Source organism: Pongo pygmaeus, chromosome 8 (genome assembly GCF_028885625.2).
Source record: "Pongo pygmaeus isolate AG05252 chromosome 8, NHGRI_mPonPyg2-v2.0_pri, whole genome shotgun sequence".
NCBI lineage: Eukaryota > Metazoa > Chordata > Mammalia > Primates > Hominidae > Pongo > Pongo pygmaeus.
In genome coordinates this window covers 114,922,532-114,934,567 of record NC_072381.2, presented here as the reverse complement: position 1 = coordinate 114,934,567, position 12,036 = coordinate 114,922,532, and the positions used below count along the sequence as shown (strand labels likewise).

The 12,036-nt window shown below is 39.7% G+C and overlaps 1 pseudogene; it reads right to left on the bottom strand.

The window, feature by feature from the left end:
- Window positions 1–796: 796 nt before the first annotated feature.
- LOC129045076 (prohibitin-2-like) lies at window positions 797–1,699 on the bottom strand (annotated as a pseudogene).
- Between the last annotated feature and the right edge of the window lie 10,337 nt (window positions 1,700–12,036).

Sequence of the window (12,036 nt, the reverse complement as noted above, 5' to 3'; positions counted from 1 at the left end):
AGGCAGAAATCACCTGCCTTCTGTGTTGGTCTTGCTGGGAGCTGCAGACTGGAGCTGTTCCTATTCAGCCATCTTGCCAGCAGATCTCAATTAGGGAATTTTTCTTAAATTAATTTCTCAAATACATTTTCTAGGTTGTTTACTTTTACTCTTTCTTTCTCAGGAATGCCAATAATTCATAGGTTGGTCACTTTACATAATACTATATTTCTCAAAGACTTTGCTCATTTTTATAATCAGTTTTTCTCTATTTTTGTTAGATTGGGTTAAAAAGACCAGTCTTCAAGCTCTGAAATTCTTTCTTCTGGACCAAAAGCTTGGTCCAGTCCATTGATAAAGCTTTCAATTGTATTTTGACATTCCTTAAGTGAGTTTTTCAATTCCAGAAACTCTGATTGATTTTCTTTTAGGATGTTTATCTCTATTTCCTGGATTGCTTTAGAGGTTTCTTTGTGTTTTTTTTTTTTTTTTTTTAAGTAATAAAAATGTATTGAGAATTCCTAGGTTAGTGGTTATCTCCTCCCAGTCTTGAGGGAGGAGACAACACTGTAGGAAATCATTGAGGAATCACACACTGTCAAAACACCCCTGGCCAACACAGGGAGGAGAAAAGTAATTCCACAGAAAAAGGGCTGATCTTCAGTCTTTCTTTATTCAGGAGGAGTTGGGAGGATAGCTTCAGGTACAAGGAAGTTTCACATGATACTAGGGCAGGGTGGAGCTGTGCTGGTTCCTAACTGGGTTCTCAAAAACTGGAGAAGCAGATTCACTTTCTCTTTGGGGGTAAAATTCTTGGTTACCAGGCTAATTTCTTACCCTTAATGAGGCTGCCTTTATTTCCCCAGGTGAAAGTCTTATCCTGTAGGTTCAGCACAAGATTGTCATCAGTGAGACAGATATGGTTCTGTGATATGATTGTCTTGGAGATGTTCTGGGCTGCCTAATCTTGTGAATTTTGATGTAGCCAGGATTCTTGCTCAGTGCTTCCCCGAGCATCTTAGCAGCCTTGGCTTCACACTTGGCCTGGGCAATCTTGCTGGTGTTCTAGTTTTGCTTTTTCTACCAAGAACTGGGCCTGCTGGGCCTCCTGCTGGACCGCTTGTTTGGCCTCTACAGTAGCTGTGTACTCTCAGCTAAAGCTCAACTCTGTGATGGCTACATCGTCCAAGATAAGACTGAAGTCCTTGGCCCTCTCTGGCAGCTCCCACTGAATCAACAGGGATACCTGGGCCCACTGGGTAATCAGCTATGAGGCATTGAACTTGGCCACCACACTCTTGAATACTCTTTTGACAACTGATGGCAACACTCATTCTTTGTTGTCTAGCCCTAGGTGCTTGTGCATGCTAGGAAGCTCCTGAACACTGGGTTGAGACACCGTGTACAGGGATATGTTCACCATCTGCAGGTCTTTTGAGCCTGTTAGGGAGGAAATTTTTCAAGGTCTGGCCAGAATGTCATCATTGATGGGGTACCGAGACCAGGGAATCCTGAAATGAAGCCTTTGGCCAGGATAGTGTCCTGCTGCATGCCAGTGATATAATTGAAGAAGATGGCTGTGTTTGCCTTCCATGGTGAACTTGGATTTGGGGACACCATAGGCCACAGTGCTAGCCCCTAGCAGCAGCTTCAGTGCCATGACCATGTCCCAGGAGTCAGTATGCAGCCATTCCTCTAAGTCCTTCAAGTTCTGGACCATGTCTGATTCTGAGGCTATTGCACCAGAGGTCATAAGGGAGTGCCAGCTCACTACTACCGAACTCCAGTTTAGGGATTGTACCCTTCACATGAGGGTTCAGTTCGGTAATGTTGGCAGGAGAACGGTGTATTGATTTTCAACCTTGCCTTGGATCTCAATGAGCTTCCTTGCAATCCATGCTTTACATTCTTTATCTGTCATTTCCATGTTTCCATTTTGGCTATGGACCATTGCTGGAGAGCTATTGTAATCATTTGATAGCATCACTACATTCAGATTTTTCATGGCGCTAGAATTCTTGCTCTGGTTCCTTCTCATCTGGAGATGCTAGCACTTCTAATTTTTCTAATTATTTTCATGCAGGTAGGATTTTTTCTTTTTTTTTCTATCCTTTTATCAGCTGGACATTACCATGAAGGCTGTTTGCTGGTGTTTTCTTCTCTGGGATCTGGGTTGTTCTTTAAGATTCTGGTAGACTACCATTTGCTTCTTGAATTAAAGTTCACAGACTTGATCTTTATGTACTATCTTGCTATTTGCAAGTGGCTGAGGCATGCTGAATGCCTCTAATCTGCCAATCTTGGGAAAAAACAAACAAACAACTACTTCTTCATTTCTACAGTTTGTTAGAGAAGGATCTCAGTGACCTGTGAGTCAGTATCAATGACTCCCAATAAACTATTCCTTCCTCCCGTCATCCTTTAAAAAGCATTTTGCCCCTTTAAACTGTCACCATGGTGTCCCGATTTTAGACAACACCCCACAGAAAATTTTTAAAAATCCAGCCCTCATTCATCTTGTAAAGGTAAAAAGGTGGTGGATGGGGAGGGAAAGAGGAGAGAGGGAGAGAGGGAGATGAAGAGAGAGAGAGAGAGAGGAAGAGGGAGACAGAGAGGGAGGGAGAGGAAGAGGGAGGGAGAGGAAGAGAGAGGGAGAGGGAGGGAGAGGAAGAGGGAGGGAGAGGAAGAGAGAGGGAGAGGGAGGGAGAGGAAGAGAGAGGGAGAGGGAGGGAGAGGGAGGGAGGGAGAGAGAGAGAGAGAGAGAGAGAAAGAGAGAGTCTTGCAAATGATCTTGCTAAACTACATGCCCAGTTTTGCAGAGAAAAACTAGAGCACTTCTTTCCCCAAGAGTCAATGGACAACAGAGGGAATGCTTTAAAAGACTTTGTAATCTGTCTTTTTTTCTTTTTTTTCCTGAGATGGAGTCTCACTCTGTCGCCCAGGCTGGAGTTCAGTGGCACGATCTTGGCTCACTGTAAGCTCTGCCTCCTGGGTTGACGCCATTCTCCTGCCTCAGCTTCCTGAGTAGCTGGGACTACAGGCGCCCACCACCACGCCCGGCTAATTTTTTTGTATTTTTAGTAGGGACAGGGTTTCACCATGTTAGCCAGGATGGTCTCGGTCTCCCAAAGTGCTGGGATTACAGACGAGATTTGAGTTTGTTTTGATGACTAATTTGTCTTCTAATTCTATTCAACTTCTATGAAAACAGGAGGAAAATAAAAAGAAAATATGTAAACCTGGGTACGTTTTAGTTGGAGTACTGGCAGCTTTCAAAATTCCAGAGTAAAATTGTGACGTTTCAGATTTTCACTGCTAGTGATTCTAGGGCACAGACAAAATGGAGGAAAGCAAACCAACAAAAAACCCCAGGGGTTGACCTTTATTCTGAGAAGCTGTTAAGCCCCACATGTTGAATTTTACAGTTGCCAGTCTCCCCAGTCTTCCAACCATCAAAAGACCGATTTACAATCAAGGGAATATTCAACATCTTTTATTAATTCACTTCCTACCTAGGGCTCAGCAAAATGCATGCTGGAGGCTCAGGTGCTGATTCATGGCAGAAGGGAAGAGGCTTGATTCCATACAAAGAAACTGACCAGGCTGAAGGCTGTGTCCTTTACACGGCTAATATTCTACTGTACTGTGTCAAACTCAATGGACTGCTGGCATTCTAATTATTTGGGTCTGAAGATTTGGCCACTTATGTAAAATTTTAGACAGGATTAATTTAAATGGAGTAGATGGTCAGACATTTGACTATGGCAGCAGAAGACTAGGAAGTAGAGCACCCTAGTTTCAGTGGGCAGAGGGGTATGGCTCCATGTAACTGGTCCACTTATAACAAGATGCCAGTGATTAGCTGGTAAGTACTAGAACAATATTCAGAGGAGGATTCTGAGGGTGCATCCAAGAAGGTCACTTCAGGATCTGGCTGTAGTATCAATAGGTAACCTTGGTTCAGGGTGATAGTCAAAGACTAAGTAATCTAGCAGAAAGCTGGAGTTAAGAAGAACACTTGGGTGTCTAGAGTCTAGATTCTAGACTTCAATGTGGGCACACTTGATGCCAAATCTATGGTTGTGAGATCTATTCCACATTCTATGACCTGCTGGGCTAAAACTGTTGAAACAAAATACTGTGTAGTTCAGGACTGAGTGAGGAGTAACCTGGATAGATCTTGGGGGTTATAAAGCCCAAGTAATTCCAGCTAGAGGGGCTTGGGCAGCTACGGACTGAGACGATGTTCTCCCTGACTAAATACTTTGCGATGGTAAAGGAATGTCAACTAAGCTACCCCAGAGGATAACCAATAGGGTGCCTATGCTCTGTCAGACACATGGATTTTCTGACTTGATCAACCCCTACTCCACACAACATGCTCAGCCATATGTGCTATTGTTACTAAGATGAGGAAACTGAGACTTAGAGAAGGGAGATGATGGGTCTAGAATGACACAGCTAGGAAATGACAGAAAATGCTTCAATGTTCAAAGTTGAGCAGTTTGATTCCAGAATGCGCACAACTAACTGCTATGCATACTCCCTCCTATTTGCTGGGACAACCTTGTGAGCACAGAGCAAAAAGTTGCCCATCCCTCTGGTGCTGATGAAGAGCCACCCCTCTCACCACCTATTATTTCAAACTAGGCATTTTCTTTAAAAAGAAAACAGCTTTATTGATATATCATTAATATGACATTCAATTCATCTATTTAAAGTGTACAATTCAATAGTTTCTAGGATGTGCACAGATATGCGAAACCATCATCACAGTAAATTTTAGAACATTTTGATTACTTCAAAAAGAAACTCTCATCTTTTAGCTATATTCCCAATCCCCATCTAATTCCTCATCCTTAGCCTTAAGCAACAACGAATTCACATTTTATATCTATAAATTGACTTGTTCTGGACCCTCATATGAATTGAACCATATAATGTGTACACATTTGTGACTTTTTTTTTAACTTAGTATGTTTTCAAGTCTCATTTAAGTGGTAGCATGTATCAGTACTTTATTCTTTTTGATAACTGAATACTATTTTATTGTAGAAATATATCACATTTTATTTCTTTTCGGGTTGTTTCCACCTTTTGGCTATCATAAGTGATGCTACAATACATATTTGTGTACAAGTTTTTGTGTGAACACAAACAAAACATTTTATTTCCCTTGGAAGAGAAATGAAAACACCTAAGAGTAGAAAATACTTGGTCAGATGGTAACTCTTGGTTTAATTGTTTGATGAATGGCCAGACTTTCATGGTTGCTGCACCATTTTACATTCCCACCAGCAATGCATGAGGTTCCAATTTTTCCACATCCTCACCAACACTTATCATCTGTCTTCTTGATCCTAGCCATCCTAGTGGGTGTGAGGTGATACCTCATGGTGTTGATGTGCATTTCCCTGATGACTAAGGGTGTTGAACATCTTTTCATTCATGTGCTTATTAGCCACCTGGAGAAATGGATATTCAGATCATTTTAAAAATTGATCTTAATAAACATTTCTGTCATTTTATTAAGCTTAATATAGTATTGATACAAGTCCCTTAGCTATATAATTTGCAAATGTTTTCTTCCATTTGGTGGGTTGCCTTTTTATTTTATTGATGGTGTCCTTTGCAGCACACAAGTTTTTAATTTTGATGAAGTCTCGTTTATTTTTTCTTTTGTTGCTTATGACTTCTATCTCATATCTAAGGATACTTTGCCAAATCCAAGTCATGATTTTCTCCTATATTTTCTTCTAATTTTATAGTTTTAGCTCCTACATTTAGGTCATTGATCCATACTGTTTAAATATCTATATACAGGGCATGTTACTTTTCCTGAGTTCTAAGAGAGTCCTTAAGGTTTTATAAACAGCAGATACTAGCCACATGCAGCAGTTCATGCCTGTAATTCCAGCACTTTGGGAGGCCAAGGCAGGAGGATTTCTTGAGCCTATGGATTTGAGACCAGCCTGGGTAACATAGTGAGACTTTGTCTCTACAAAAAATAAACAAAATTAGCCAGTGTGGTGGCATGTGCCTGTGATCCCAGCTACTTGTGGGGCTGAAGTGGGACGATCACCTGGGCCCAGGAAATTGAGGCTGCAGTGGGTCATGATCATGCCACCAAACTCCAAATATAGCTGATACTATATTTTCCTTTGAACACTAGAGCAATTTATAAGATGATGATTTCTCATATCCTGGAGTTTGGTTAGGACCTCAAGAAAAAGATAAATAATAAAGCCGAGGTGGGCATATCATCTGAGGTCAGGAGTTTGAGACCAGCCTGGCCAACATAGTGAAACTCCATTTCTACTAAATACAAAAATTAGCTGGGCATGGTGGCGGGCACCTGTAATCCCAGCTGCTTGGGATGCTCGGGCAGGAGAATTGCTTGAACCCAGGAGGCAGAGGTTGCAGTGAGCTGAGCGAGATCACGCCACTGCATTCCCGACTGGGTGACAGAGTGAGACTATGTCTCAAAAAAAAAAAAAAAAAAAGAAAAAAAGAAAGTAGAGCAGCTCTCTGTCTTTCACACTATTATTTGTGTTTATTTTGAAATACACTTACAACCACTTGACTACTGAATTTAGCATAATGGAGGTATATAATATGGTGAAGAGCTATAATTGTGTTTTCTCTAATGCACAGTTTGAGATACAAGAACATTTTAAAATTTTATTATGAGGTTTTATTTATTATTTTTCAAACAAATTAAGAGTTTGATAAAATATTTAAGAAGAGCTGGATAACCAACCCAGCACACCATGCACCTAAAGTGAGTTAAACTCAAATAAATACAGTATTTTTTTTGACAAATTACCTCTGCCTGCAAGATTTGTCAACTTAATGTGGAAGAGCTCTACAGGAGCAAGGTAGTAATCCTGTTTCACAATTTTTTGGACTTTTCATTGTAGGCTAAGGGAAGTATGGAGAGGAATATATTTCATTTCCAAGGGGAGGTTAAGGGAAAAAATGAGTTTGTTTTAAGTTGACAGTGTATGACTCAAAAACTTAAGCTAAAAAATGTAAAAAGCAATAAAAACAAAAATTTTACTTGAAACTACAATTGTGGAAATTAACTCTGGCCAGTGAAGAACTAAAAGAATCCTTTAGAGTTAACTGAATTTGTTCAACTACAAACCGTAAAATGACTTCTCATATCATAAACTAATTCCAAAAGGGCCAGAGTCATCTTGGAGTTTTAAGGGGATCTCCACAGATTAACTGATTTAGGTGGGATTTGGAAATATGAAATATTATTACTAAAATCTATACTGAGTAATGTACCTGAAAATCACAAACAAGTGATATTTAAGTGGTAAAATGTCTGTTCAGTGCTGGAGTAGATATAGGTGGTAAGGGAGAGATAAGGGTCAATGGTGATATCTGGATTTCTAGATTGCAGTGCCATTCCTCAAGATATGGGAGAGGACCTGTGCCATGGACTGAATGTTTGTGTCCCTCCAAAATTCATATGTTGAAAACCTAATCACCAATGTGATCATATTAGGAGATAGGGCCTTTGGGAGGTGATTAGATTATGATAGAGGAGACCTCATGAATGCAATTAGTGCCCTTTTAAATGAGACCCAAGAGTGCTACCTTTTCCCCTTCTACCATGTGAGGAAAAAGCAAGAAAGCATCTTCTGTGAACCAGCAAGGGGGCCCTCACCAGACATCAAACCTGCCAGCACCGTGGTCTTAGACTTCCCAGCCTCCAGAACTGTAAGAAATAAAATTCTGTTATTTATAAGGTATCCAGTTTATTTATTTGTTATAGCAGCCTGGACAGACTGAGAAAACCTGTTTGGGGAGAAATGACCATGAGTTTACTGAAATTTCTTGGATTTGATATGAATTTTAAACATTGAAGAAGAAATATTTGGGGAACCTGTGTATCTGGAACTCAGAAGAGGGTTTTTTAGCTGGGACTGTGTCTAGGAGTCCCATCACAAAGATAAAATTACCCATGGGAGAATATAAACCAAAAACAGGGTCTACACTTAAGCCTTCATATTTTTAAAATATTTAAAGCCAGATAGAAAAGTAAGAGCTAAAAAAGAAGATTTAGGAGTGGCCAGCAAGGGAGAAGAAAAACCGTGAGAGAGTGGGAAAAGAGAAGTTGAGGGGGATGAGAATTGCAGGAAGGAGGGTGTTTTCAACAGTATCAAATGTTACTGAGAGGCCAAGTAAAATGAGGTCTTAGAAGTGCCCACAAAATGCAAGGGAAGGTCATTGTTGGTCTTAGTGAGAGCAGTTTTGATGAAACAGAGCATGTTGAAGACATGCTGGAGCAATTAAGAAGTGGAGATGGTAAGGTTTTTAATTTGCTCAACTGAATGGCAATACCATTACCTAAGATGGTAAAGAGGTCCAGATTGGGTCCTCATTTGAGATGATTGGTTTGAAGAAAAGAAGACAGAGCAGTAGCTGGAGGAGAATATGTGATTCAACTAAGTTATTTTAATTTTTTTATTTGAAATATGGAAGCAATTTTGGCATGTTAAAAAGCTTATGGGAAATATGAGGTAGAGAAAGAAATTAAAGATATAGGCAAGGGGATTATTAATAGGTTAAGGCTTTAATAAGGCAAGCAGTTATGGGATTCAGAGTACAGGTAAGAGAATATGTATACCTAATTTTTGGAAATCATTTTGTATTTATCCTCATTAGAGTCTCTACTTCAGGCACTACCACTACTCAGGATGAGACTGAGACCTTAAACAAGCAATTCAACTTCTTTGGCCACACTACTTTTTATCAATAAAATGAATGTATAGACCAAGCTTGTCCAACCTGAGGCCCATGGGCTGCATGCAGGCCAGGACGGCTTTGAATTTGGCCCAACACAGATTTGTAAACTTTCTTAAAACATTATGAGATTTTTTTGGTGATTTTTTTTAAAGCTCATCCGCTATCATTAGTGTTAGTGTATTTTATGTGTGACCCAAGACAATTCTTCCAATGTGACCCAGGGAAGCCAAAAGTTTGGACACCCCTGGTATAGACTAAATGATTTTATAAATTCTTTCTATATTAGTTTTTTTATGCTGCAATCATAAGTTTACACAAATAGTGGCTTAAAACAACACAAATTTATCATCTGGAAGTTCCGGAAACCAAAAGTCAGAGCTCTCACCTTGCTAAGATCAAGGTGTTGGCAGGGCTGATTTCCATTCTATAAGCTCCAGGGAAAATCCATTTCCTTGCTCACTCAGGTGTTGGCAAGAATCAGGTATTCTGTGCAGTTATAGGCCTGAGATCTCTATTTCCTTGCTGGCTGTCAGTTGGGCACTGACATTAGCTCCTAGAGGCTTCCCTCTGGTCTTTGTACATAATCCCTTACATCTCAGACCCAGCAAAGAGATGTGAAATCCTTTTCATGTTGCCATCTTCAGACTCGCTTTTCTGCTTTCCATTTTAAAATCTGAATGCAGCTGGGAAAGGTTCTCCTCTTTTGATGACTTGCATGATTAGATTGGGCCCACCTGGATATTCTAGGCTACTCTCTCCATCTCCAGCTTTCTAAATTATAATCATTCTGCAAATTTTGGCATTTTAGATAACATATTCACAGGTCTTGAGGATTAGTGTGTGGATATGTTTAGGGGCCATTGTTCTGCCTCTCACAGTTTCCATATGTTTCTAAGACACTAACCTCAGATTAGTAGCATCATCTATGGCAGAGGGCAAGGGCCTATCACCTCCACTTGTTACATTTTTTTCAGTTCCACATACCTACACCCCAGGAGATACTAATATGCTACCCTGGAAGACTCTACTACTCTCACCATACTCTAGAAACTACAGAAAAGCAAAAGTTGCTCTAAATCAGGAACTATAATCTATATTTAGTCCTTTCATATGCCTGCTTTAAGTTTTCACCCAGTGCCCAAATGAGAATGTTGTCAGTCCTCTAAGCCAAGTTTCCAGAGATGAAAGATGACAGACGGATTCATCCATCCAGTGTGGTATAGTTATTTATAGTTATTAACTCCTTGAGCTTTAAAGTTGAACAATCTGAGTTTTAATCTTAGCTTTTTCATTCACTCAGCTGTGTGTTTTAGGGCAAATTGTGCTCTAGGCAAATAATCTCCTGAGTCTTAGTTCCCTAATGTGTAAAACAAGGTTGATGATAATCCTTGCAGGGTTGTATGAGGAATAAGTAAGAGTTCATGTAAAGCAAATAGCACATAGCTTAGCACAGGGTCAGTAACCTCATTGCCATCCAAACAATGTTTTTTAAGTGCACTATGTTATGTTAGTTGATACAATGGCTGTGAAGGTATGTCAAATGGAGATACCATGCTTCTAATATGTAGTAATTCTGAAAGCTCTGGGGCTGAGAAGAGAAATAATTTTCTTTCTTTCCTGGGCTCATGGAAAGTCTCATGGAGGCAAAACCTAGAAGGCTTTGTAGATAGTGACAGATGCAAGTGGGGCGATGGATATGGCTACCTGCTGGCTTGATAGAGAAGTGTGTTGTTTCCACCAATAATATAAGTGGAAGTCCTTGCTGACAGATTAACTTCTCTCTACTTGCTAGAAGAAATAAAAGTACTTCTTACTCTCTGTAAACCATGTCTGGATGATACATAAGTCCAACAAAAAACAGGTCTTTCCCACCTGGTTATCCCCCAACCTGAAATGCTCTTTGTTCTTAAAGAATCAATGCAAACATGACCTCCTCTCACACCCCTTTTCTGTTTTGTCCAGGCAGAATCAGTTTCTTCCTCCTCTGTGCTTTCCTGGAACTTTGTCCAGAGTTTTATTGTTGTACTAACCACATTATTGTACAATTATACATACATTTGTTACTCCCTTCTTCTCCTTAAGAAAGAACGCATTCTTCCTAAGATTTCATTTTACTTACCCAAAACCGAGTCTCTTTTGTTTACCTCATGCCTGGCATCAAGCATGGTGCCTGGAACATGGTCACAGTTTGATGTTTATGAAATGAATGTTCACAGTTAACTGCATTGACTCTGAAGACAGACACATTAGAGCCCCTAGGAAGAGAATATGGTGAGGCCTTTCTCCACCAAAACACCAAATATTTTCCTAGGCATTGTTCAAGTTGTTTCAGAGTTCAAGTCATATACAAAAAGAATACCCAATCACTTAGCAAGAATGATAAAGAACATAAAGAAAAATTCTGAAACTTTGTCTTTTCATCTTATGATAAATGTAACCGAAAAGACACTTTAAAAATAGTCCAGAATTCAAAATACCATCTTTTTCAGACAAGCAAATGCTGAGGGAACTTGTTGCCACCAGACCTGCCTTACAAGAGCTCCTGAAAAAAGCAATAAATAAGGAAAGACTCTTAGCAGTCACTATGAAAACACATGCAAGGACACAGACCAATGACACTATAAAGCAACCACACAGACAAATCTGCATAATAACGAGCTAACAATATGATGACAGGACCAAATTCACACATATCAATACTAACCTTGAATGTAAACAGGCCAAATGCCCCCATTTAAAAGGCACAGAGTGGCAAGCTGGATAAAAAGACCAATGGTATGCTGCCTTCAAAAGACCCATCACACATGCAATAACATCCATGGGCTTAAAATAAAAGGATGAAGAAAAATCTACCAAGCAAATGGAAAACAGAAAAAAAGCAGGGGTGCAATCCTAATTTCAGATAAAACAGACTTTAAATCCACAAATATAAAAAAAAAATGAAGAAAGGCATTACATAATGGTAAAGAGTTCAATTCAACAAAAAGACCTAACTGTACTAAATAAATATGCACCCAACACAGGAGTACCCAGATTCAGAAATTGAGTTCTTAGAGATCTATAAAGAAACTTAGATTCCCACAAAATAATAGTGGGAGACTTCAACGCACAACTATCAGTATTATATCATCAAGGCAGAAAATTAATGAAGATATTCAGGACCCGTACTCAACAGTGGACCAAATGGACATAATGGACATCTGCAGAATTCTCCATCCCAAAACAACAGCATATACATTCTTCTCATTGCCACATAGCACATACTCTAAAATCAATCACACAATTGGACACAGAACA